The 25652-nt window shown below is 33.9% G+C and overlaps 1 protein-coding gene across 2 annotated transcripts in view; it reads left to right on the forward strand.

The window, feature by feature from the left end:
• Positions 1 to 25652, forward strand: part of LOC138327737 (serine/arginine repetitive matrix protein 2-like) — a 141223-nt gene that overhangs the window by 58358 nt on the left and 57213 nt on the right. The gene's annotated exons all lie outside the window — the stretch shown is intronic.

Below are 25652 nucleotides of genomic sequence, written 5' to 3' on the forward strand. Positions count from 1 at the left end.
TGTCAGTTAAGTTTGCTTTGATGCTTGGTCACTCCCCAGGTGTTATGGAAGAAATTAATCCCTATAGCAATGACATCTTTCATAACTAAAAGAAATTTTGCATTTTCGGTAATGCTAGATTTGAAATAGATAATTTTACATATAGAGTTTGTATAAACTTAGAACTTGTTGTAAGAGATATGTTTATCTGTGTTTTCAGGAAAGAAATTGAGGCAATTGCATCCATTCAGAATAACATGTAGCCACCAGCTGCTACATGTATACAGGCCATCGACTCTGCCACACCATACCCAGCAAATACTTAGAGCAATGTAATTTAAAAATATATATGATATATTGCTTATGGAAAATGCCATTAATAACATAATCTTGTTGCAAAGTTAATCAGTTAAATAGTTTTTATATCAAAGTAGATGGTTCTTGTCTGACCTTTTCTACTCTTTGTGAAAAAAACAACTTATTACTTGAAATGCTTGGACTACGTTGAAAGTTTTCAACTATCTCTCTTAGACTAATGCTGTCTTCCGAAGTGGTCAAATACATTGACCATTGTCTTACATAAGTGCCTCGATCCTGGCCAATTTAAATTTTAGCAAGGTTTAATCCTCAAAATACTCTGTGTTGGTAAAGGTCTCTCTAGAGTGACAGTCTCCTGATGTGCTCTTCCAAATGTATTTTTGTTTGTGTTGTATTCCACTGTGTGATACTGCACATACCAGTTTACGTAGGTAGGGACGCCCTGGGGGTCAGTCGCTTCGCATGATTGAGCGCTGGACAGTCGGGTCGGTCATTCAGGTAACATGATTGACAGTGGTTATCTATGCTAAGGTGATCACCAGTTCTTTTTTTTGAGAAGGCCAGGTCTGTGTCCAGTGGCCAAGGACAAAACTGACCGATCCAAAAAACCTAGGGTCAAATAACAGCTGTAATTGGATATACATTTGTTTATACACCTGATCCTCAGATTGGAATCTTAGACTTGCATTTTGTCTGAGAGAATCTGGACCACATAGTGCTATAACGGTGACTGATTGTCGTGGATACCTCTCTGGATAGTGGCTTTAGGATTGTGCATAAAACATCTCTTGGGCATCGTCACTTAAAGCTTGATCACAAGTGGTCAAGGTTGCTTCAACCATCAGATATAGATTCAGATTGCTCAAACTTTTCATTAAAGAGGGGCACAGCTACTATAAGTACAGACAATTATTGAGCCGTCTGAGGTAAGCAATTTCTATTGGATTTTGGTAGCATTACCAGGTAATCATTACAAAAGCAGTTGACAAGTACGTAGCTTGAATTGCACTCGCATGCACACCAACCTTTCATTATGGGCCCTTTTATTGCCAATAGCTTTTTGAAAAATGCTTAAATATTTCCTTATGTTGTTTAAAATAGTTTGTGTTGGAAAACTCTTGAAAGTGTAACCGTACTTCAAACTGCAGAACTGTAACAATTCAAGGGGTCAGTGTGACTGAAGTACATCATTGTTTTGTGATCTGTACTCTAGGCATTGATAAATGAGTAAATTCAATTTGTTGAATGAAAATATATAGATTTGATAGCACTTTCCCCAGTTCTTTCAAATAAACAACTGGAAATGTGACTCTATCTTGTGACATAATAATCACTGAAGCCAGGAATGTACAAAAGTTATAATGGCTGTTTATGATGATGATGCAAGCAAAATAAAGTTTATTTCCCTGTTGAGGGTAACTGTGCCAGGTAAGGTTAAATTAACTTGTAAATTTATTCAAGGAATCTGATTACAAAATCACGGAATTTTCAGATTAACCATTTACGATTGGACAAATTTAAGGAGAAAAATTGGGAGTCGATTTTAATTGTCAATATACAAGTGTTCCATGAGTGTAATGAGTGGTTCGGGGTTGTAAATTTCTCATTGCCAGCCCAACCCCCTAATAACACAGACAGTGGCATGGGTCGAGTCTTTTGTGTCGCGGCTTCATCAATTTCCTGTTCTCCTGTTATAGGTAGCCGAGAGAATTCCCCAAATGTCTGGCTGTCCCAGGTACACACATTTTTTCGTGCTCTCTCTTGTGCATTGTCATGCCAACGATACCCCATGATTATAGATGGCCCTATGCATTCCATTAACATGTGAAGATTTTTGAAAAAAGTTTAAATGTTATCAAGATGATTTTATTGTGCAAGCCTTAAAATTTGTTGACTGCTGGTTTAGCTTATACTCGTTATAACAACCATCCGTACCATTTTAGCCTGATGTAATTCCCGTTCAGGTATTTTTAGTTCCCCCACCTGTTGTCATCGGCTGAACGAATCACGCTTAGGGGCTGAGCCACGAGTGTTCAGTTAGTTGTCGGTGTTCGTTGAACCATGACAATTATCGTATAGCCAGCCTCGCGCTCTCCGCTACATTTCCCTCCGTGCAGAGGTCTTCAACTTTTATACAGCAATGACTGTGTCAACAGTGTATAAAAATTGTCTCAAATAAGCCGAGACAGCCGACAGCCCTTACGTGGGGTGAGACCCACTTCATCTTATAATAGAAAAATCCACAATGGCCATCTCGGGTTGATACGATATTCCATTTAGCCACGAAACTCCAACAGAATGTCCTTATAGGTATAGGACTGGAGTTTTACCTCACCTACTGATAGTAGACTTTTTTACTCAACATCATGCCATGCAGATTGTAGCTTATATATGGAGCTCAGTCTAACTATCCGTCTATGTAATGTTTTCAAGTTGTCAGTCTAGTTTAAAGATCCCGAGGATATGTTTAGCTGTCAAGCTTTAAACATTTCCACAGGTAGTGATATTTAAGCAGTACAGGTAGACTGAAGTCTATGGTAGTAGGAAAGCCTCTGGCTAGATTAATGCAAGTTGGTTTTTAATAACCCTACTAGAAGCACAACGTTACGCAAGATTGTGTCGTATTACCAGGGAACTTGGACTAAACGGACAAGGCTTTGGAGTTGAGTTTGTGTTTCACTGTCAGATTTAGCTAATCTCCATGATTCGAAAGTCGGCCAAATCCAAACTCGCTTTTCTTGACCAGACCAAATCCTGTGTAGTTTTCACTACTGGAACAAAAAGTGATTTTCTGTGTGATTTTAACATTGTGTACCTACTGGATTTAACATTTTAACATCAAAGGATGGATCTCGTAAGTATTCTCTCTTGTTTTTCTGTCTGTGCACACTTCTGGATTTAGTGAAGTCCTAATATGGCCATAGCTGGTGATAAACTTGAATACCAAACCAAACAACAAAATTAGTCAAGTTGCCTGGTCATTTGGGGTACAAATAAAGGTTGAATGTATAATTTATATATCTATCAAAGTAATGTTATATTTCCTTGTGGTTAGATATAAATCTAGTAAATGTATTCAGTTTCATTCCCCTATAAAGTGTATGTGAAGGCGTAATGAGGAAATTGAGCCAATCACAGTTTGTTATGATATCGAAGTAGTATAAAAAGTTGGCCTAGAAGTAATTGGTTTTGTAAATAACCTCCAACTGGGTAATGTCATTTCTGACACCTTATAAATTTTATAATTTGAATTCATAATGAGGTCATATTTATATGATGTCCATATTACTTATGGTGATTGCTTGGAGCCATAAGTGAAATACAAATTCCATAGTAACCATCCATCGAAAGAGCTTTACACATTTGTGTCTCGAAAATGAAATAATTCATTCCAGCTTTCTAAAAGTTTCAAATAAATGGAGTTTGTGTGGTTAAGGTATTTAGATCTGTTCCCACTCCTTCATAACTATATTTTAAAACAAGCGAAGAATGAGTAATCTGAACTTTTGTTAATATGCAGAAATGTATTTATGGTGGTTTTGAAAATCTTTTATGGGTGACATCTGCGATGATGATCAAATTTTTTTTTGATAGTTGTTTTGTTTATTGACCTTCTAGAACTTGGATGTTATGCATTTTCAAAATAGTTTTCATTGTTTTCTTGGCAGAACAGACTCATGTACTTGTCATTCTGAAAGCCAAAAATATAAATCAGGGATAAGTCTGCCCTCTGGGTACAATGTCTGATACGACAAATCGGACCAGACAAGCATATTGTTTGTTAAATAACTTACCGGAAAAATGTCTACAATTTATGACATTAAAACGGAATTCTTTAAGAGATTATAGTTGGAGATTCAGTACAGTTAAGATTTAAATTTCAGTATCTCTTCTATATGTATGTTTTAAGCTGTATGTGAAAAATTGTTGTTTATACTTTTAGACTGTGGTGCGTTTCTCGCAGCGTAGACTTTCCCACACTACCCGTCATAATTGGAAGATAGTCAAAATTGATATTGTCAGATTACAATTATAGAGGTATATGATAAAGAATTTCCATGAAAAGGAACGTTTATGTGTATTGTGACAGTATTTTTTTAAGCTTATCTGATTTACATATGCTATATATGAATGAATTATGCTTTCAAGATAGACCATATTACCTACATTGCATGTTTGTATAGTTTATCTGAGATTGTTTATGTAGGTAACACGAACATATAACATGGTTATGCAAATCTGTATAACTTTATTATGATACTGAGCGTTTTCTCCTATATCCCATAGTTTTTTGGCTGCATAACCTCTTTAAGAACATCTCCAATTCCTTTATCAGGATTATGCAGAATTTTGTCCATGCAGTGATATCTTTGCAAAATTGAATTTTGATAAAAAATAAAAAAGAAGAAATATATAATTACTGTCTATGAATAAAGATAATCTTTTAAGGATTGCAATTAGTCATTGTTCCTTCACAGTGCTTGACTACTCACTTTCCCATGTACATGCAGTCAAGCATGTTGATAGAAATCACCCAATGGACAGAGAAAAATGTCTTTATAGCTAAGTTGTCTCTATGTACATGTCAGATTGTGTTTATATTAGCAAACAATTATAATGAATACTATCAGGGGTCCTATTAAGCAGGTGGTCATTATATAGAGGTAGTCCCTAACATATTAAATGAGGGTTTGCTGTACTCACTGATTGAACTTGAAAACACCAGGCCTTATCTATTAAACAAATGTGGCAATGCCAGAAGTATCAGAATACTTCTATCCTTGTTGCAATAAATCAGATGTATGATGAATTTGTCATTTTCTTTTCTTTTGTTTTATTTAATAGTATATTTGTTTTTATCTGATTGCCAAATTGCAAAAGAATTTTCAGTTGTCTCCCCTTGATTAGAGCACCTGGACCAGATTCCTTTAATATCCACGTCTTGGGTTTACCCCAATGAGTTGCATGGATTTAGAAAATACCCAATGAAGAACAGCTTTGACTGGTAAATTATGTAATATTGCAGAGTTAACTCCCCTTCTTTGAAAAATGTGATATAGAGAATTTGACCCAGAAAAAGGACATTGTATAAGTAAGTTGTCCTTGAGGGTATATGAATGAGTGGACAGTATTATCATGTGTTTGTAGGGAGCTTTCCTCCGCCAAACTCTTTGTTTAAACAGATAAGGCATACTGAAGAAAACAATTCCAAACCTGTGTTAATCTGCCGGTAGATATGGACCCCTCGTTGTTAGTGTTGTTTTCAGGGTTAACTTTCATGCCTGTTTAAACAATAGGGGAGGTTTTATCTACTTTCCACATACTGTTCATTTCAGACTGACCACTCAGTTACTGGGTAGGTACATGGGGGCAGTCCCTAATTCTATAAAAGCATACACTGCCGTTTTCATATCGGAATGGCTGATCTGAAATTTCAGGGGGTAATCAGGTGATTCTGAAGGAAAATATTGACAGATTGGTTTCATGTTTAATTATGATAACAATAAGCCTGGAAAGGTGAAATCTGGAAATCCTTCGAACTGCTGGGTGAGGTGAAACATGACTGACCATGCAAGTAGTAAGGATAAATTGGTTGGGGGGCCCCCCGGGCCCCTTCCCCCCCCCCCCCCCCCCCCCCCCCTAGAGGATGTGAAGGGGTTGTGGGGTTGGATCTTGTTGAGGAGTTGAAAGCAAAAGGCATTGTTCTAAATATGGGATTAAGGGGTTATGTGAGTGTGGTTAAGGGGTAATATGTCAGACCTAAAATTTGTTGAGCAATTTGCAATGTAGACTTACCATCAGACCCTAATTTGTTGATAAGGTTTTCTCAACAGAGTTCTTCTCTAGATTTCCCCCTCCCCCCTAGTTTGAAACATCATGCAGACATGTACTAGAGACAAAATTAATCAAGCCAAATTTTAGTGATTTATTTTCTCAGTATTATAGAAACTTAAGTGGCCAGTCTTGAATTGAGAGGTTATGTGGATACATAGGTAGTTGGAAATGAGGAGTGTTGGATGTGTGGATCTGGTTGGTATGGCTGACCACTTAGGGCAGCATTAGATTGAGAGGACATATGGGAATGGAGATCTGTTCTTGTGTACCCAGCTAGACACTACTTTATACATTTTGTATGAAGCCTCCTAATATATATAGCACTGACTCTATTTAATCAGCGAATGTCACTGTCAGGGTAACCTTGACCTTTCAACCTGGATGTTAGTTTCAAGTTTTTGATTTCATAAGTGTTGAAGAACTTTCAAAACAACCTGACAGATGTAATTACAGATAATGTTCAAAGCTTAAAGAGTCTACTACTCCCAAACTTTCAAAAATATACATCGTTAGTATTAATTCAACAAGTGAAAGTTTCTATTCAGTTAAATTTCAGATCCCTCTATGGTGATTTGCTTCTAAACTTTGAACTGAAGTATTGTTTCCAATGTTGAGACGTGAATCGGCATGGTTACAACATGTCTGAAAGCTCATTGTGAGGCTCTGACAAGACTTTTCACGTCACCATGTTATGGATGTGGTAATGTCATGGGGTAACTCATTAGGCTTTGGACATTAACTGCTCACCGTATAAAGAAGAGTTCTGCTCCTGTAAATGTAATATAATTATCCAGTTGAACTAGTCAGGTGAGAAGTTCGTATCTCATCATGTTGTCTACAGATTTAAATGACCGATTGTATCTTTTCAATTTTAAAATGGGGATTTTTAAATTCAGGACTATCGTGTGTCATAGGCCATTCAGAGCCAATTACTCAAATATTCAACGTTAAAATTTGATCAAATTTTATAGGATGCCTGGGGGGTTTTGAAATGTTCTGCATGCATTGAAAGCAGAAACATTACAACATTGACTTTCCATATTGTTCGAGTTTGTACAAAATATCTATTGGTACTTATCATGGCCCCACAACTTTTAACTGGTGACTGTTGTAATTGGTACTTAAATGTATTAATGTTTCAATGTAAGTGTGATCAATTTGGCCTTTTACAAATAAAATTTTAAGACCTTTTTATACAATTTTCATTTTGAACTGCCTGACCAACATTTCAATTATGTGACATTAAAATGAAACTGATACCTTGAACATTTTTAAATCTTCAATGAGAAAAACAAACAGATCATTATGCTTCTGATAAAACGTACCATTTCAGACAAGAAAAATATTGACTTGTACTTACATTGTGAAATCAATTTTGTCACGACTCTAGCAAAAACAAATCTGAGCAAACTTTACACAGCTTAATTTGATCAGCTAAAAGGGACCACTACATTCGTTCCATTTTTCTTGCCTTTACCATCAATTTTGTTGATTTAAAAGATTTATCATGTTCACAACTTGAATATTTTTGAGATCATATTTGAATATCCATGGGCATTTGGGGACATGATAGATAAATATAATCAAACCTGTCTATAAAGGACATGAAAGGACATAGCAAAATATCCTTTGTAGACAGGTGTTCTTTTTATAGCAGTCAATTATAAAGTAAATTTTACCATATACAGAGGTCAATTATATAGTTAATTAATCAAATGAAGTTGATGAATCTGTCCTTTATAGGCAGGTGTCCTTTATAGACAGGTGTCCTTTATAGACAGGTGTCCTTTATAGACAGGTGTCCTTTATACAGAGGTATGCTTTACAGCAGGTTTGACTACTGAAAACTTTTCTATATAATTCAGGGTATTATGTTGTTATAAATGTTTTTTTCACAAAAATGAAATGAAAATTAAACCATAAATGCCATCTTTGATTTTAGTATTATGATTGCTATTTCTAAATGTTTTGTTTAATTTGGGTTGGTACCTAGCCTATCAGTCCACAATTAGGAAGTTTGTTCGGTTTGTTTTGATGTAAAAATTCCATGACTGTGATGAAATGGTAAAGCAGTTTTACCTTTAAGGATCGTTTCAAAGGTGTTTATTTACGTGGACGTGTGTATTTCAGGCGCGATTTCCTTTTCTCACCTTGTTTATGGATACTTAGACTCGGTGAAGTGGATGGTCAACAATATGACAAGGATAAAAAGTCTTAGTACTTCTGAACCCATTGGTAGGATTTGTACTTGTTGTCTATTCCTAACACCTTTTTAACAAATCATAAAATTTAAAAATATCTGGCCCTGATTTCTTGAAACAAACAGAAAATTTACTTTAGTGAAAAAACATCATATAAGTTTCGTAAGAAGAAAAAGTTTTGATTATATATATATTAGTCTGGGTCATCTTCTCAATTAGGATCCTAGCTTGTAAACATTTCACTTATGGACAAAAAATGTTCTAGACATTTAAACTCCTAAAATAAAACCATCCCAGACATCCAATTTAATTAAATAACCAGCCAATAGTGTTTAATTTGTCAATGTCATGAAAGATGGATATTAGAATAAAAGTAAAAAACAATCTATAATGTATAACAAATCTGATTTGACTGTATACCCATTCAGGTGTCAGCGAAAGATTTATTACAAGTTATAAAAATCGAGTTCTGAATTTGTTTGCTGCATATTTGACCTTGACTGTAGTTAAATTGATTGACAGGTTTGTATTTAGTGTCGAGTTACAGAATTATGTTACTCTACCTCTATCAGTATCGAGATTTATAGCCATAAATTGAAATTGTATTCAGATGATTAAACAATATTAAAAGCTTTTTCTCATATTGAGGTATCAAACAAAAATATGTAATCTGTATTAGGAACACAAGATGTTAAATATGGTGCACAAAAATCGAAAAGAAAATATTTTTTGGAAACTGTGTATTTGATATGCTTAAACCTAGACTTAGGTATTTATATGTAAATATTGCTATGTACTTGAGTACCACCGAATTCAGCACACCTGGCATTTTTTCGTCCATATCAATCATGCAGATTTATAAAATGCAGGATTTTAACAATGGCCCTGTGTTTTGGAAATCGGTCACTTTACCAGCCCTGCTAAACCAGTTACAAAGAATCTTTCAACATGTTATTTCTCAAAGCAAACAAGTCAAACGATAATAAGAAGGCTTTCGGCAGTGCTCCAACTTTTTGAACAAATTGAAATTTAAGAACATTTTAATGAGTTGAAATTGCTTTCTTTGATATATCTTTGAAGGAATTTTCATGAGGAATTTCAATTAAACATATACCAAAGAAAATATCCATGTTTTGATAATTTCTATTCTGGCATTAGAGAATTGCATATTATTGGAATTTTTAATTTGTGAAGGTTGTTTGCAAGGTGCTCTGCTTGGTACAGTGTTATTGCACCAAATTCTTCTTTTACTTTTTGCACATTCCATAGATTATGTTTTCATATGTTACATTAAAAAGCATACTATGAACTTGTAATTTTCAGCATATTGTTTTAGATATAGATATATAACGGATCTATATAAGGATTAAAAAATATTTTGTTAAAAAGGATTATTACTTTATGTGTAAATATAGATGCTGGGAAGAAAAGTGCTTTAGACTACTCATGAACAAAATTCAACAATATTGACACAAATGCCATTGTTTACATGATAAACAGATTATCAAACTTGCATCGTAAACTATTCATAGTATAAATTAAAATCCCACGATAAAGGGGATATTAATCAGATACAATAGGCCCTAATCTTCCTGGATAAAAACAGCTTATATTTATTGTCACATGAAACTCCTTGGGCGATACCAATCAATACAGTTGTCCTCGGGATATCATTATAACGCAGAATTACCCTGAATTACCCAGAATGTGATAAGAATGCATATATCCCCATTGTGTATCATGGTATGGGGGTATATTCCGTCGTAATTCTTCAAATTATTCGTAATAATCATTGGTTCTCATCTTCGCACAGTGGTACTAATTAGTAGCCTCCACTATCTATGTAGAGTAGATCAGATTCCATTGGGTTGTACAGAATCATACATATGTATATATATGTTAATGATGTCATGACTTTCAATGTAAATGCTTATTTCGGCTAAATCTGCAACTGTTATATATTCTATACACTTTACGAATATCTCGACTATAGTTTTATTAAGAAGACAGGTGCCGGAAGTCAACATCTACATTTGAACATTAATCGTCTTAAGGGGTTTTGTTTGTGAAAAAAAAATAAATAAATCACCTCTATAGAGGTTTAGATTATTCATATTTTTTTTTATTTTTTTTATTTGAGGACATATGAAAACATAATGTATTCAAATGTAATATTTTTATAACCTTTGAATTGTAATAAGGACATTGCTGAAGACCAGGTGTAGAAATGTATAATTAACCTCAAATCTAATAAAACCGTCATCAATTCAAATTGTTGTAAATTTTGAAATGTCACCAGAATGTCTTCTTGTTTAAGAGCACTGGGGGTTGAATATATGTATCTGTATTTGCTACACATAGTGCTGTACAGTATAAACAAAACGCTCCCCTGACTGAGATCAGCCAAACTCTTCATTGCATGCGGTTGAATTATATACCTGGCGTAATGTAAGTATCAGGTGTGTATAAGGTAGACTGCTATAGGAGGCGAGATGTTTACCTATACATAAGTATAGACCTACACTGTGGAAATATGTTTTATGTCTTCTATGTGGTATGGAAGTTTGCGGTAGAAATTCCTGGCAGTTTTCTACGCCTTTAAAATTTGGTGTGACATTATAATTCTAATGACGACACATTATCATGACAGATTGAATGTGATATCAAATGTGTTTACCGGTAGAATTCACTTGTACACGGATACAGGTACATGAGTCTTGGTCACTCTAGTGCTTAACACACTAAGGATTTATATATGATTCATAATACGGTAATGTGGACATATGTCGGAAGGGAAGTCAACGGAAATGTTTCATATGGAAATGTGCTGGTTAGTGCTGATGGTGATATCGTAGAACAGTTGATATGACAAGGTCGATTTCACTCCTGGCAGGTAAGAATACCTAGTGTTAGGGGAAATGAGAAAGAAAGGCATTTCAGGAGTGTGTCCAACTCAGAGGAGACGTATTTGTTTATCGCTAAGGTGTGCTAGATTTGTTTACTTTTCTTTTGGAAAACTTCTCGCAAAACTGTGAAATTTCAAACATTGGCGTTAATGATAATATGTGATTACAACCAGAAATGATGACGGATTATTTAGATAAGCGAGCAAGTGTTTGGACGAGTCCTATAAACCATGGCCACAATAAAGGTAGGATGGAGGAATTTTACACGTAAACAGTTTTACTTACACTTTTATGTCTCTACACCTGTATCAAGGTGTAAAATGGCCTGTTTTTATGATAAAACATTCAAGGTCTTTGAACCATTGACATGGACCTATGAACTATTTTAATTAGATTTTATTTGTTGATGTCGGTAGCTATTTACACCCTGTTCGTGTCCTATTTGGGTTAGGAGTTCAAAAAGGCAATACACATCGAGTGTTTGATCAAAGGCCAATTTGGAATATTATATTGTTACTTCGGTTTGTATTCAGTGTTATAAACTGTTTGATAATTGTTTCTCTGAACATGGCCTTAAAACCTGTCAGTTTGATTTGAAGTTTTAAACAGATATATAATCTCCTTGTTAGGAGGTTGTAAAGAAATGAAATTAGCCTTGATATTAATGCACAGTTATGAAATTAGCCTAGTAAATTGCACATTGTGAAGAAATGAAATTAAATGATTTAATAATTTTTATAATTTATTCACAGTTATGGAATTTGTCTTTAGTAAGGTAAATGAAGTTAATATTTACGTTCGTTCGTGGGACATATCCTGTTGTAAAACGCACCATTCGGTTAATTGGGTTGAACCCAGTGACCACCCTTTCTAGATAAGGTACATTAATGAATTAAATTATATATAAACATACATTTTATGTTAAAAACATGAAAGATGGTATGATTAAAAAAAAACCAACAAATCTCCAACATCTAATTCAGAGTTATTTCTTACTATGTTGTTACATATGTAAATGAGCACTGCATGCATGCAGAAGGAGTAATGGAAGTGATTAAAATATTAATTAAAACACTTAATTAAAATTTTGAAATATGTTAACTAAATGTTTGTTTATATAGATAATAAACATGACCTGTGTTTATCTGGTCCCATCACATATCACTTTTATTTGGGGGTAGGGCCAAAGTTGATATGGGGGTAGGGGTAGGGTCACAGATTCGATATGGAAGTGACAGGAGTAGGGGGCGGTACTTTATCTTACAATCATGTTTCATGTCCTGAAAGTATGTTTCTGTTTGTTTGTTTCTAGGTGGGACTATTTGAAAAAAAATAAGTTATTAAAAAAACAATTTTGATCCTTGAAGAAAACAACACCCTCTAACATTGAATAATAATAATAATAATAATAGCTGTGTGGGCCGATATGATTGATAATGAGAATCCTCACGATTATAACAACCTGTTGACTGAGATGATGTTATATAGGCTTCTGTGTGATCTGGTACATGTGTGTGACAGCATACCTGGGTAATATTGATTGTATGACTACTACGGCTGTGTGTTATTATGTAACATTATGTAAATCGTGCCTTTGTCACTAATCATAGACATAGCCTTTCACTTTCAGCTGTTCAACAGGAACGTTTTATCTGTGAAATCTATTTAATTATTCCGGAATGCTTTTAAAAGCATGACGGGACTCATATCGAGCACAAATTGCTTTTTAGAAAAAACACAAAAGTGAATTCAATTATATTTCTAGCCTACTCAATGCTTGGCAATTTTTGTATGATTTTCAACAAAAGGATAGAAATTGCTCCTTTTAAATTTGATGAAAAATTCAATTTTAATGAATTCTTGTTGAATATTGATAAACTCACGGTGCTGAAAGTTCACCCTAAATCATTTTGTCTTTTCCCCTTTCTCTAACTCTTTGTCTACATGCATCATATATACACGTAGAATCTCACATGTACTTTTAACAAAACTGTTGACATGTTATGGCTTTGAAATAACATAAAACAATTTGTTAAGACATTTTAACTAAAAAAGAAATGAAAAATAGATTTATTATTATGAAGGAAGTATATAAATTTTGACAGATATATAAAAAATTGGGCTCTGACCTGTGAAACCTTTAACAATAAAACAACAGAACGCCGGATATTTAATTCTTTTGCGTTGCATGCCATCTTAAATGGAGCTGAAAAATGTCCGTAACACTGTTGTAGTTTCTGACAAAGTGACACGGACATTTGACCTTGACAAGAAAAAATCTAGGCTAAGTATGTCATCTGTTCATTGTTCGAGGTCTGAATGCTGTAAACTCCTGACTGTTAGAGGGAGAAATAAATTGGATTCTACTGCTGTGTTTTTGACCCCTTCATTAGTCCTAGGTGTCGGAGGGAGTGACAGTGGACTAGGTAACAGATTGACTTACACAACATTGTGTTTGAACTTGGCTGGATTTGAAAAAATACCTGGTGTTGGTTTTCAACCTGATGAAGATTTGCAAAAGGAAAAATAATTTGATTCTTTCAAGGTTTGTTACGATCAAAGATTTGTTGTGGGATAAGACAGCAGGATATGTTACAGCTATATACAGTCAGACAGGGTGGATTTCTGTCTCATTGTCTCTTGTCTAAAGATGTCTTCTGTAATGTTTTTCTCTGTTGCATTGGAAAATACATTTTAACAAATATTGTTTCTAGACGAGTCAAACATGATATTTTAATTATCGCAATCCTTTGTTTGGAGTAATATAAGAGTTGACAGCGAGATGTATATTTATATATGTATATAGCTATTACAACATTGTAATAGACGTCCCTGAACTGTTAATCGTTTTCAGTCACCAAATCTCTGTCATCTTATACAGATCATCAAGTTTCTTTTTGATAAAAGTGGGACAATGTGCTATATTTACCTGTATCATTTACATTGAAAATATTTTGAGTATCATATTTAAAATTTACCATATAAAGAAAGCATCATGAATTTCTTCCGGTTTTAGACAAATTTAATGAAAATTCATTTTTTGAAATTCTTTCGAAGTGATATGAAAAAAGTTTATTTTCTACTAATTATAGCTAAAAATAACAAGTAAAAAACATGAAAAATAGGTGACCTGTTTTTGGGAGGGGTTGTATATTTTGATATATAGCATTCATTTTCGTATGACAGGAGTGCTTATCAACTACAAAGACTGAAAAGGGAGACAACTCATTAATGATATATCATCTTGATATCTATACCAGAATCTTTAGTCTTATTTTTCCATGTCTAAAGTTTCATATAGAGTCGACTTTTGGTTAGATAATGGAGAGGTTTTTGTGGTCTAAGTTAGGTTGTGTTATCGGGGTCGAATCACATTCGGTGGTCCAATATCATAATCAGGATACAAGATCTCTGTCGAAGTGGCGAGATGTTTATCGTCGTTTACATAATTACTTTCTTACGTGAAAATTTGTAAAGTTTCGCTGATGTTGGTAGTTTGTTATCAGACAATGATAAGTGAAAATAAGAAACATGACCTGATTTTTAGCCCTTTAAAATCGGCCATATTTCTTACTGAAATAACATATCATGTTTTAGTCAAATTTACTAAAATGAAGACTCGATCCTAAAATTATCTTTTTAATAAAATCACAAATTCCTTCCAGGATCAGCGAAAGAAAAGTCCATTGATACTTCAGCCATTTTTTTTTTTATTGGAGTTCAGATCCGTGGACATAGAATTTACTTAGCTGATTAAAAACAGTTGATTTGTTATTGTCCTGGGGGATTTTGCACCTTTAGAGTATGTTGACACTATTGTGTGATTGCCATTGGTGATGAGTATTGTTTTATCATTCATTATCTATTCTGATATAAGATGATTGGATGACATAAACAGATACATCTCAATATTTAGATTATTTTTCAATGAACAAATATGAGATTCTCGTTGGGAGACTAGCCATTATGCTGTAGGCGCTGCACTCAAAAACTTCCTATTTTTGTATCGATGATGTGGAGTTGTATGAGCAGGTTAATCAGTCTCAAGTTCATGGTCAAAGTCAGTTATATTTATGAAAATCGTTACATACATGCATGCATGCTTCCTTCATTTTGATATCTGTTGCTATGTAGGAGCCTCATTATAGGTGTTAATTCAATTATCTCAGTAAACAGCTGATGTAAACTAATTAATGGTGATTTTGTACCTCATGGACCAGAGTCTGACTTCCTCTGTACTAATTATACTTCATTATACTGCTCATTATAGACATACAGCAAATGGTTAAGATGTCCTGACACGTACATCGCCACAAGCTCCTCCATATCTGGGTCGAGAGTTTGAAACCCATGTTGGGGCATTTAGCAGATAATAACTGCAGGTCCATGATTTTTCTCCAGGTACTCTGGCTTTATCGGCCTTGTTAACCTGGCACTTCCTTGAATTACCTTGACTGGTAATAGAATGTTGAAATTATGATGGTAACATAGAACAGATCACTAACGTTGTCACTGAAATAAAATCTAGAAATTGTTTGGGTCATGTAGATGGTACATCAGTAACTAGAAGTCATGAAACTTCAGAAGGGATAACAGAGAAGTTAACTGATACGATAACAACATAAAACCTGTCTATAAAGACCACAGATACGATAACAATATATAACCTGTCTATAAAGACCGCTGTTACGATAACAATATATAACCTGTCTATAAAGACCACAGGTACAATAACAGTATATAACCTGTCTATAAAGACCACTGATACGATAACAGTATATACTGTCTATAACTGTATGATAACATATAACCTGTCTATAAAGACCACAGATACGATAACAGTATATAACCTGTCTATAAAGACCACTGATACGATAACAATATATAACCTGTCTATAAAGACCACAGATCTGATAACAATATATAACCTGTCTATAAAGACCACTGATACGATAACAATATATAACCTGTCTATAAAGACCACTGATACGATAACAATATATAACCTGTCTATAAAGACCACTGGTATGATAACAATATATAAAACCTGTCTATAAAGACCATTGATATGATAACAATATATAACCTGTCTATAAAGACCACTGATATGATAACAGTATATATAACCTGTCTATAAAGACCACTGATACAATAACAGTATATAACCTGTCTATAAAGACCACTGTTATGATAACAATATATAACCTGTCTATAAAGACCACTGGTATGATAACAATATATAACCTGTCTATAAAGACCACAGATACGATAACAGTATATAACCTGTCTATAAAGACCACTGATATGATAACAATATATAACCTGTCTATAAAGACCACTGATACGATAACAATATATAACCTGTCTATAAAGACCTCTGATACGATAACAATATATAACCTGTCTATAAAGACCACTGATACAATAACAGTATATTACCTGTCTATAAAGACCACAGATACAATAACAATATATAACTGTCTATAAAGACCACTGATACGATAACAATATATAACCTGTCTATAAAGACCACTGATACGATAACAATATATAACCTGTCTATAAAGACCACTGGTATGATAACAATATATAACTGTCTATAAAGACCACTGATACGATAACATATATAACCTGTCTATAAAGACCTGATACGATAACAATATATAACCTGACTATACGATACAAGTATATAACCTGTCTATAAAGACCACTGTACGATAACAATATACTGTCTATAAGACCACTGGTATGATAACAATATATAACCTGTCTATAAAGACCACTGGTATGATAACAATATATAACCTGTCTATAAAGACCACTGGTACGATAACAATATATAACCTGTCTATAAAGACCACAGGTACGATAACAATATATAACCTGTCTATAAAGACCACTGATACGATAACAATATATAACCTGTCTATAAAGACCACTGTTCTGATAACAATATATAACCTGTCTATAAAGACCACTGATACGATAACAATATATAACCTGTCTATAAAGACCACTGATACGATAACAATATATAACCTGTCTATAAAGACCACTGATACGATAACAGTATATAACCTGTCTATAAAGACCACTGATACGATAACAATATATAACCTGTCTATAAAGACCACTGATACGATAACAATATATAACCTGTCTATAAAGACCACAGATACGATAACAATATAAAACCTGTCTATAAAGACCACTGATACAATAACAATATAAAACCTGTCTTTAAAGACCACTGATACAATAACAACATATAACCTGTCTATAAAGACCACTGATATGATAACAGTATATAACCTGTCTATAAAGACCACTGATACGATAACAGTATATAACCTGTCTATAAAGACCACTGGTACGATAACAATATATAACCTGTCTATAAAGACCACTGATACGATAACAATATATAACCTGTCTATAAAGACCACTGATACGATAACAATATATAACCTGTCTATAAAGACCACTGATACGATAACAGTATATAACCTGTCTATAAAGACCACTGATACGATAACAGTATATAACCTGTCTATAAAGACCACTGATACGATAACAGTATATAACCTGTCTATAAAGACCACTGATACGATAACAGTATATAACCTGTCTATAAAGACCAGCCTAAGGACAAAGAAATCAGGGTAGCCCAAGTTGTCTTAATACACGGGTGAAAATGTGTTGGAATTGGCCATTTTAGACCCCAAGTAAGCAGTCTTATTAAGCAGCTGGTCATAATACAATTGTAGTTGCTAAAAAGAAGGTTTTACTGTTTAACAATATAGGAAAATTGGCTAACATGAACAAATAGGTTACCATATTGATACAGATTATATCTATATCTATAGACATTATAGGAAAGATCGTGTTGTACCGCCCTGATATCAAAAGACTGTTCAGATCGAACCACATCGTCTGAATTAACCACATCCTTTACTGACACAACCCACACATCATGTGACGGATCATCTCAACATCTACACTGACATTCGTTTCATCTACTTCTCGGGAGATTCGCCTTGAGGGATACAAAACACCTGTGGGTAGTAAAATTATATATACATGTTTTAGAAATATTTCATTAATTTAAAATTATCAACTACCAAATACCGTTGACAAATTTTTTTAATTCAAATATGGAAATGGACGTTACAAAGGTAAAAGTGTTATGTAAAAGTTCACCTGAGGAATGTTAATATTTACCTGGATTTTACCTGAGCGATGATTAGCTATCTATCAGGTGGGCGGATCATCTGGCTGTATTGTCTGGTTATGTAAGGTAGCCCCTGTAGGGCACCATGATGGATGGCAAATAAGGTCAAAAGGTTGACCGATATCGTAAGATGTGATATATTTTCTGCCACTGGTAATTATGTTGAGCATTAGAACAGATGATATGATCAAACTGGTTGTCAAGGATGAAATATAGCAAAGTCATGTCATTTTTTCCATGGTAAATTAATTTTAGTTGTATAATCTGTTTTCAGATAGAAATAGTAATACAAGTGATCCATAATTCTACACCCCGATAGCTATTTTTGTTTATAAGATTTAGTAAAGGGCAATAACTCTGTATATAGTAACACTTATACTTCGTTTGCGACAAAATCATTCCTGTATGATATGTGATATCATAGTTATTATGATGGACACAAGAAACTGAATCTTAATTATTTTCTGGTACATTGTATAACAATTATTTCTTCATTAATTAGAACTTAAAAGATTGTTATTGAAATTGGCCATAAACCTCATAAAATGAAACCATTTTTCCAATGATGTATGTATATGCCTGTATTTGTACAATTCGAGTACAAAATGATGGGGATAATTAAAGTACTTAGCCATTGGCTATGAATGTTTGAAGCATAGGAATTCTCACCTTAACGTGTGATTTAATACCAAAGATGACAATAAGACCCTGTAGATGTCCATTTGGCTGGAATGTATTAAAATCCTCGCTTTTGTGAGAAATCGAGATTTTACTGATTATTCATTCAAACCCCACAGAAGGAATTTACAAAACTGCTCCGTCATAAAGTCATTGTGAACATTAAAACCTTGGTGACCTTAGCGTTGTGCAAATCATACTAACTTTAAATGTGTCCTTCATTACGACGGAAATCATTGAATGGCTGACAATAATTAGACATGATATTCAAAGGGTACTGTGTTGTATGAATATAGGTTAATGATAGCTGTTAATGCATAATAATCTCTTTAAAGATGTTCGGAAATTACAGACAAAATTTGATGTATAACTGGAGTTTTAACAAATCATGAAGGTCATAGTTTCGTAAGATACCTTCATCATTATACTATAAATAATGTGATTTGGTGCAATGTATAGTTATATCAGCGGAAATGTGAAAAGAATGTCGCATATTAGCTATCTATCTTGGGATCAGCCCGTCATGTATGGGACGAATAAAAATAAAAATTAAATCAAAAAGGAATTTCGCCACCTTAAAAAGTATCATATGGGCCGTAGAATGATATTCCATATGTTTAAAGAAGGTATTTACAAATGTTGAAAAAATATAGAGCTGTTTATAATTTGAAATAGATTTTATCATTGTCTGCCTGAAATATAGAATGAAAGTCATATTTGCTTGAAGATTAGATTGTTAAAAACATTTGATTTGAAACTCTATTTTCAAAAATCATTTCCTGTAAATTTATTGAATTGACATATACTAAAAACCAGGTCCTATGTAATTACCACCTCAGTATAAAAACCACCTGCTTAATAAGACCACTTTCTCCGGGTCCCTAATGGTCAATCAATCACTTGGCTACAAGGACCATTTTCCAGGTCTCTGTGGTGGTCCATAAAGGCAGGTTTGACTGTATTTTGATAACTTTGTCAAATTTTGCTTCCATAGAGTTTATTATATATCTAAACATCATAAAAATGTTAGAGCATTTTGTATTGAGGAGAAAACATGTAAATATCTAAAAATAGGCCTCAAATTATTATTAGGGAAGCTTTTAATGATCAGCAGAAACCTTTGCAGTGGTTAATGTCAGATGGAATATCATGTAGGGTATGAAATATGCATAAAAACAGGAAATTGTAGGCCAATGCAATTGAAATCTCATCAGAAGAAAAAACATCTTAGTAAATTGTGATGTATCCTAGATATAAACGGTCTTAAATCATAAAATTATATTGAATTAATGCAATCAGTATTTCTCAGGCTGTAAAATCAATTTGAACCAAAATAGCAACATAGGATTTCTTTGCAAGGCAGTTACTTGGAGAAGCAATTTAATACACAAAACATGTTTATTTCGGTTTATTTCGCCAATGGATTTTATTAAGATACATATAACACGTTCTATGTATGTTTCTGATTTGATTCCAATGATAAATATATTTCAGTATTGAGGTCATTTAATGGCTGACATAAAACTACCACCTAGGTTCATCAAGTTCACGCTAGATTTGATTTTCATCAATGAAGGGTTAGAGGTCACAGTGAAACATTAATGGACTGATAAAGCCCCAGAATGACCAAAACATTAATGTCATTTTTATTGGACTTGTATTTGAGCAAACTTAAGTGGCGAATTATGGTTTATGGGGTGTGATATGTAGGTTCATTGTTGTCGATGTGTGACCTTGTCATTGTCATGGCAACCAGCACTGGACACATGGCTGACCAGGGTGTGAAATCAGAACCTTACCTACATTTCTAAGTGTTGTATTGATCCATCAATGTAGTACAGATGGCAAATGGTTCTAGTGCTTCAATCAACTTAGATTGATAAAATGGATGGACAGATCAAGTTTGAATTAGACATATAAAAACAATTGTGGCTTAATTTCTGCTGTTGATCAGGATTTGGTCCATGCATATTGACGCAACTGCAAGTAAGTAAATTTATTTTTAATAAAGATTGCTTTTTTTTTTAAACAAGGAAAGACCTGTATCTTAGGAATTAAATTGATTTTCAGAGATTAACAGTTACTTAAATGAAATCCTTTTCAAATCTGAGTGAAAATAAAAATTAAATGTCATCTGCAAATTGACAACATTGCAACTTCAAAATTCTTATTTGGAAAAATTAGATAATCTATGATTGATATTGTCATACAACCTGATAATAACGGAAAAAACCTTTTAATGAAGCATAATAAAGAATTGACTACTTGTTCTATTTGACCCTTGAAATGTGCTGGACAAGTGAGGAGAATTGAACACCAATCATTCAGAGTTCTAAAGAAACTATTCAGACATTTTATCAATTCATCATCAGTAATGATATGTGCTGGAGAACCTTTCAGACTTGACACTGACATTTCTTTTATATAAACTCCGAAATAAAAAATGGTTTTCAAAACACAATGACCACTAAATGATTGGTCCTTATTATTTATTTACAAACACTTAATAAACTTGTTCACCCATATGTTTACATATGGCCATTTATCAGCATGACGATTCACTGCAAATCATATTATCTGGCCAAGTAGTGTTGGTAGTGGAAAACCTAGTTGTTAAAATAAATGTTACGGACTCAGGTTTGGAGGTGTGTTTTGTTGATCTTAGTGTTGTAAGAAGAAGCGCGACTCATTCAGGGGGATAATATTTAATTACAAGAAGAAGTTGTATTAATGGGGTCATTCGGTTCGTTTCTCTGTTGACAAAAAAAAGGGAAATCTTATATGCACTGGGTAGCATGGTGCCAACATGTAGGCCGAAATGACTTAATCTTCACACACTAGAGGACCCACTGACTTCCCCGCTTATGTAGACAGTTTGTATTGTTGTGTTTAATGAGCTTACTAAAAGTAATCTGTCGCCATTTGTTCACAAAGACACGTGGAGGCACACACTTGTGGTCACTAGTTACCTGTAATATGTAGGTATATGTTGGTGCAATATCTTAACCTCAAAAACCACTGGAGTTAGTGTTTATGGTTCAGGATTGGTCACTTGTGGTCAGCCACAATGGGGTAAGGTTTAGGACAACCACATGTGATAAAAACTCACCTGTTGAGTTCAATACAGAATTTACACTATGTTTGATCAGCAACCACCAGGTAAGTGAAAGTGTTTGACATATCACATTATCTAAATTAGCTCAATTTTTTGAAAATTAGGAAATTTAGGAAAATTGAAAGGCCATCATGAAAATGATTTAGATGAAATACATTGTGACTAGATCGAATCTCAATAATTTAGCTAATTTAAAACCTATATAGACATACAGGTAATTATGAATATGATATATGATTTCTCACATTGAGAATAAAACAAATTCCAGCATATTTTCTTAGAATAAAACCTGTCAGAGGCTTTCATTTCGTTAACAGGAACCTTCTGGAGTGATAGTGTTAATTGATAATTAATGAGCTCACACCAGGAACACGGCTCCTGGTTTTGTTTACGTTAATGAACCATGTGACATATGAACACACATGGCTGTCCTATGTATACAGAAATGACCCTAATTTAGCACCTATTTTACTTTGTTAATATATTGGGTAATGAGGTCATATCAATTATTCATGAAGTTCATTGGGGTCACTCTGAGACATAACACACCTGGCCAGTGTCGTCCATGCACATCTTCCAACAATGGTGAACAATATTTCATTATCAAAGAAGCTCTAAAACAAATGGGTTGGTAGGTATCTATAATGACTATAAAGAAAATATTGTAATAACATTTTCATTTTCATATTCATATCCACGAATATATATCATATTGATAAATCTGGTTAAATTACCTATTAAACGAATTTCAGTCAAACTTGTCTATAAAGGTGGCCATTTGGCACCCAAAGGTGATGGTTTTAATACAGAGGTGGTCTTTACACTGGTGTGGTCTTCATACAGAGGTGATCTTTATACAGAAGTGGTCTTTATACAGAGGTGGTCTTTATACAGAGGTGGTCTTTATACAGAGGTGGTCTTTATACAGAGATGGTCTTTATACAAAAGTCAGGATTTAATGAAGGACATGCTTATTGATATTGTGTATAGCTGTATTATAGGCATTCAGACGTAATCAGATATCAACAGTTAATGTAGTATGAGAACTTACGCAATACACAAATGTGATTATCATGTTGTGTTTAACAACATCTGTTGAAATATTATTCTATCTTTAATGAAAATTATTCAAGTCAGGTGGCTATGGTTCACCTGAAAAGCTGTGTTACCACGTTTGCTTGTGTTGAGTAATATTTTCCATCTTATCAGTGATTGGCCAGCATACCTTTGAAGGTTTCACACCACCAATCAAACTGATAATGGGCCACCAGGGATATACCCACATTCCACAAACCACCTGATATTTACCGCTAGATAAATTGTCAGCGTTTTGACGCTTCTGTTCCCTGGTATCAGATTGCATAATAATGATATTGTTGTACTTATATATCGGAGAAATTTAAAGCTGGACAGTCACGATTTTATGAACGAAACCGGTGGGGAACCGAACACTGATTGTTTATTTTGTATTTAATGATATTTGTCAGCTGATCCAGGAATGTCGGGAAGTTCAAAGTTTTCATTTACAAACATAATGATCCGACTAAATCCCCCACTCTATCTAATTTGACATAATTGATTGTAGTATTAAATTCATATGATCAACAAATTTTCTGTAAAAACAAAATTTATCTTGTGTTTAACAAAATTATGGGACTAAAATATTGATATAAGGGTCCCTTTAGCTCTAAGGAACTTAATTGGAAGGGATGGAGAGAGGGGGGGGGAGCGGTTGAGAATACAAACTTTGACATCATAAATAATAGCTGGAAATAATTTATCTATGTTGTACGTCCCATCAGTTTTTCCCGGAAAAATGTTCAATATTTGAGATTTGAAGCAGAAATTTGATTATTTAAGTTAGAAAACCTGGTTTAAAGAAATTTCTCAAAACTTAACAAATTATTTTTTGTATGATCATTAATGTTTTGGAATCCAATCAAGGATTGCATATTGAATTAGTCATCATAGTAAAACAAATCATTCATAAAGCAGATGATAAAACAATATGTTTTGGTAGTTAACTTGTTAAATCTTAGTCAGAACTGGTGATGTAATAAACTCAACTCTGAAATGGTCGGTATACTCAGGTCTCTACTGTTTATTACCAATAATAAAAGTACATTTTGTTATATTGAATATAAAATTAGATATATATATATCTGGTGACAGCGAGTCTCCCTCTCCATATATATGATATATACTTCACAGCTCTACGTTTGGTCTGATCATTATTAATGATCGAGGATCATTTGACATACCGCTATATAGGTACTTCTGGTGACAGGCCGTCTCCCTACTACTGTCCTGTTCTCCCATTGGCTGATACCTGGTAGTGCCCAAGGCCTACCTGGTACCTGTGACGCTCGTCAGGTTTTTTATAGGGGTCTTGGCCTGCGGTTACATAACTCTGTAATATACTGTTTTGGATCAAACCACCGACACTGGAGTTATTGGCCATGATTATTTCCTTCATGTATATTACCGTATGTGAACTACTGACATCTAGCCTTAATACAGGACTTCCTGACTTCGGTATAGACCAAGGGTGGATAACTCTGTATTTGTGGATATATATGTGTCTCTATACGTCGTGACAATCAACTGTTGAGGGATATATTAGTCCTTAATGATCGTGTGGTCGTGTATGTGGTGGGCAACAAACCTGGGTTTGGGTCCCACTTGTGGTTGTACCTCTAGGATCAAACAGGTCTATAGTCTCTACTGATGTATTTCATTTATGTGGCATGTTTCCCGGAAAACAGGTAAATATATGTTCTGTGTGATATTTCATGGTGGGAGGAATGTATATAAATAAAGGACCTCTAACAAATGTTGCATTAGATTGTTCCCTAGAATTGGGTTGAGTGACAATTGCCTTTACTGTGGTGTTTAGAACTGGTGCACATTATATTCTGATGAATGCATGTCTGAAGATGGAATTGGACTGTTGATCTACGGATATATATGTTTTAAGGTGGTAATAAAATGTAAAGAAGAATTATGTAACATACCATACCTACTAGGTGATCATATGCTTGCATCATTGTAAAAAAGGAAAATTTTGAATATAATCAATGCATGAAATAGAATATTCCATTAGCTTTGTTAAGACGTTGCTTGCTTTTTCACATGGTTTTATATTTTTTGTTACTTGTTTATTGAATATTCTGATAACATATAATGTTATATTGCTACAGGGTTAAGTGTAGCTTTATGCAGATATGTTGTAATCTTGAATGTTAATACGACTGATAATACCCCAGGACATTGGCTCACCATTCCTGACACCATATCAAAATGCCCTAGAACACCATCTCAAACGTTTGACACCATTTCTGTCAAATCAAAAACAACATGTAATTTATTGTTTGGTGCATGTCCAAAGG

This window comes from Argopecten irradians, chromosome 7, assembly GCF_041381155.1.
Source record: "Argopecten irradians isolate NY chromosome 7, Ai_NY, whole genome shotgun sequence".
NCBI lineage: Eukaryota > Metazoa > Mollusca > Bivalvia > Pectinida > Pectinidae > Argopecten > Argopecten irradians.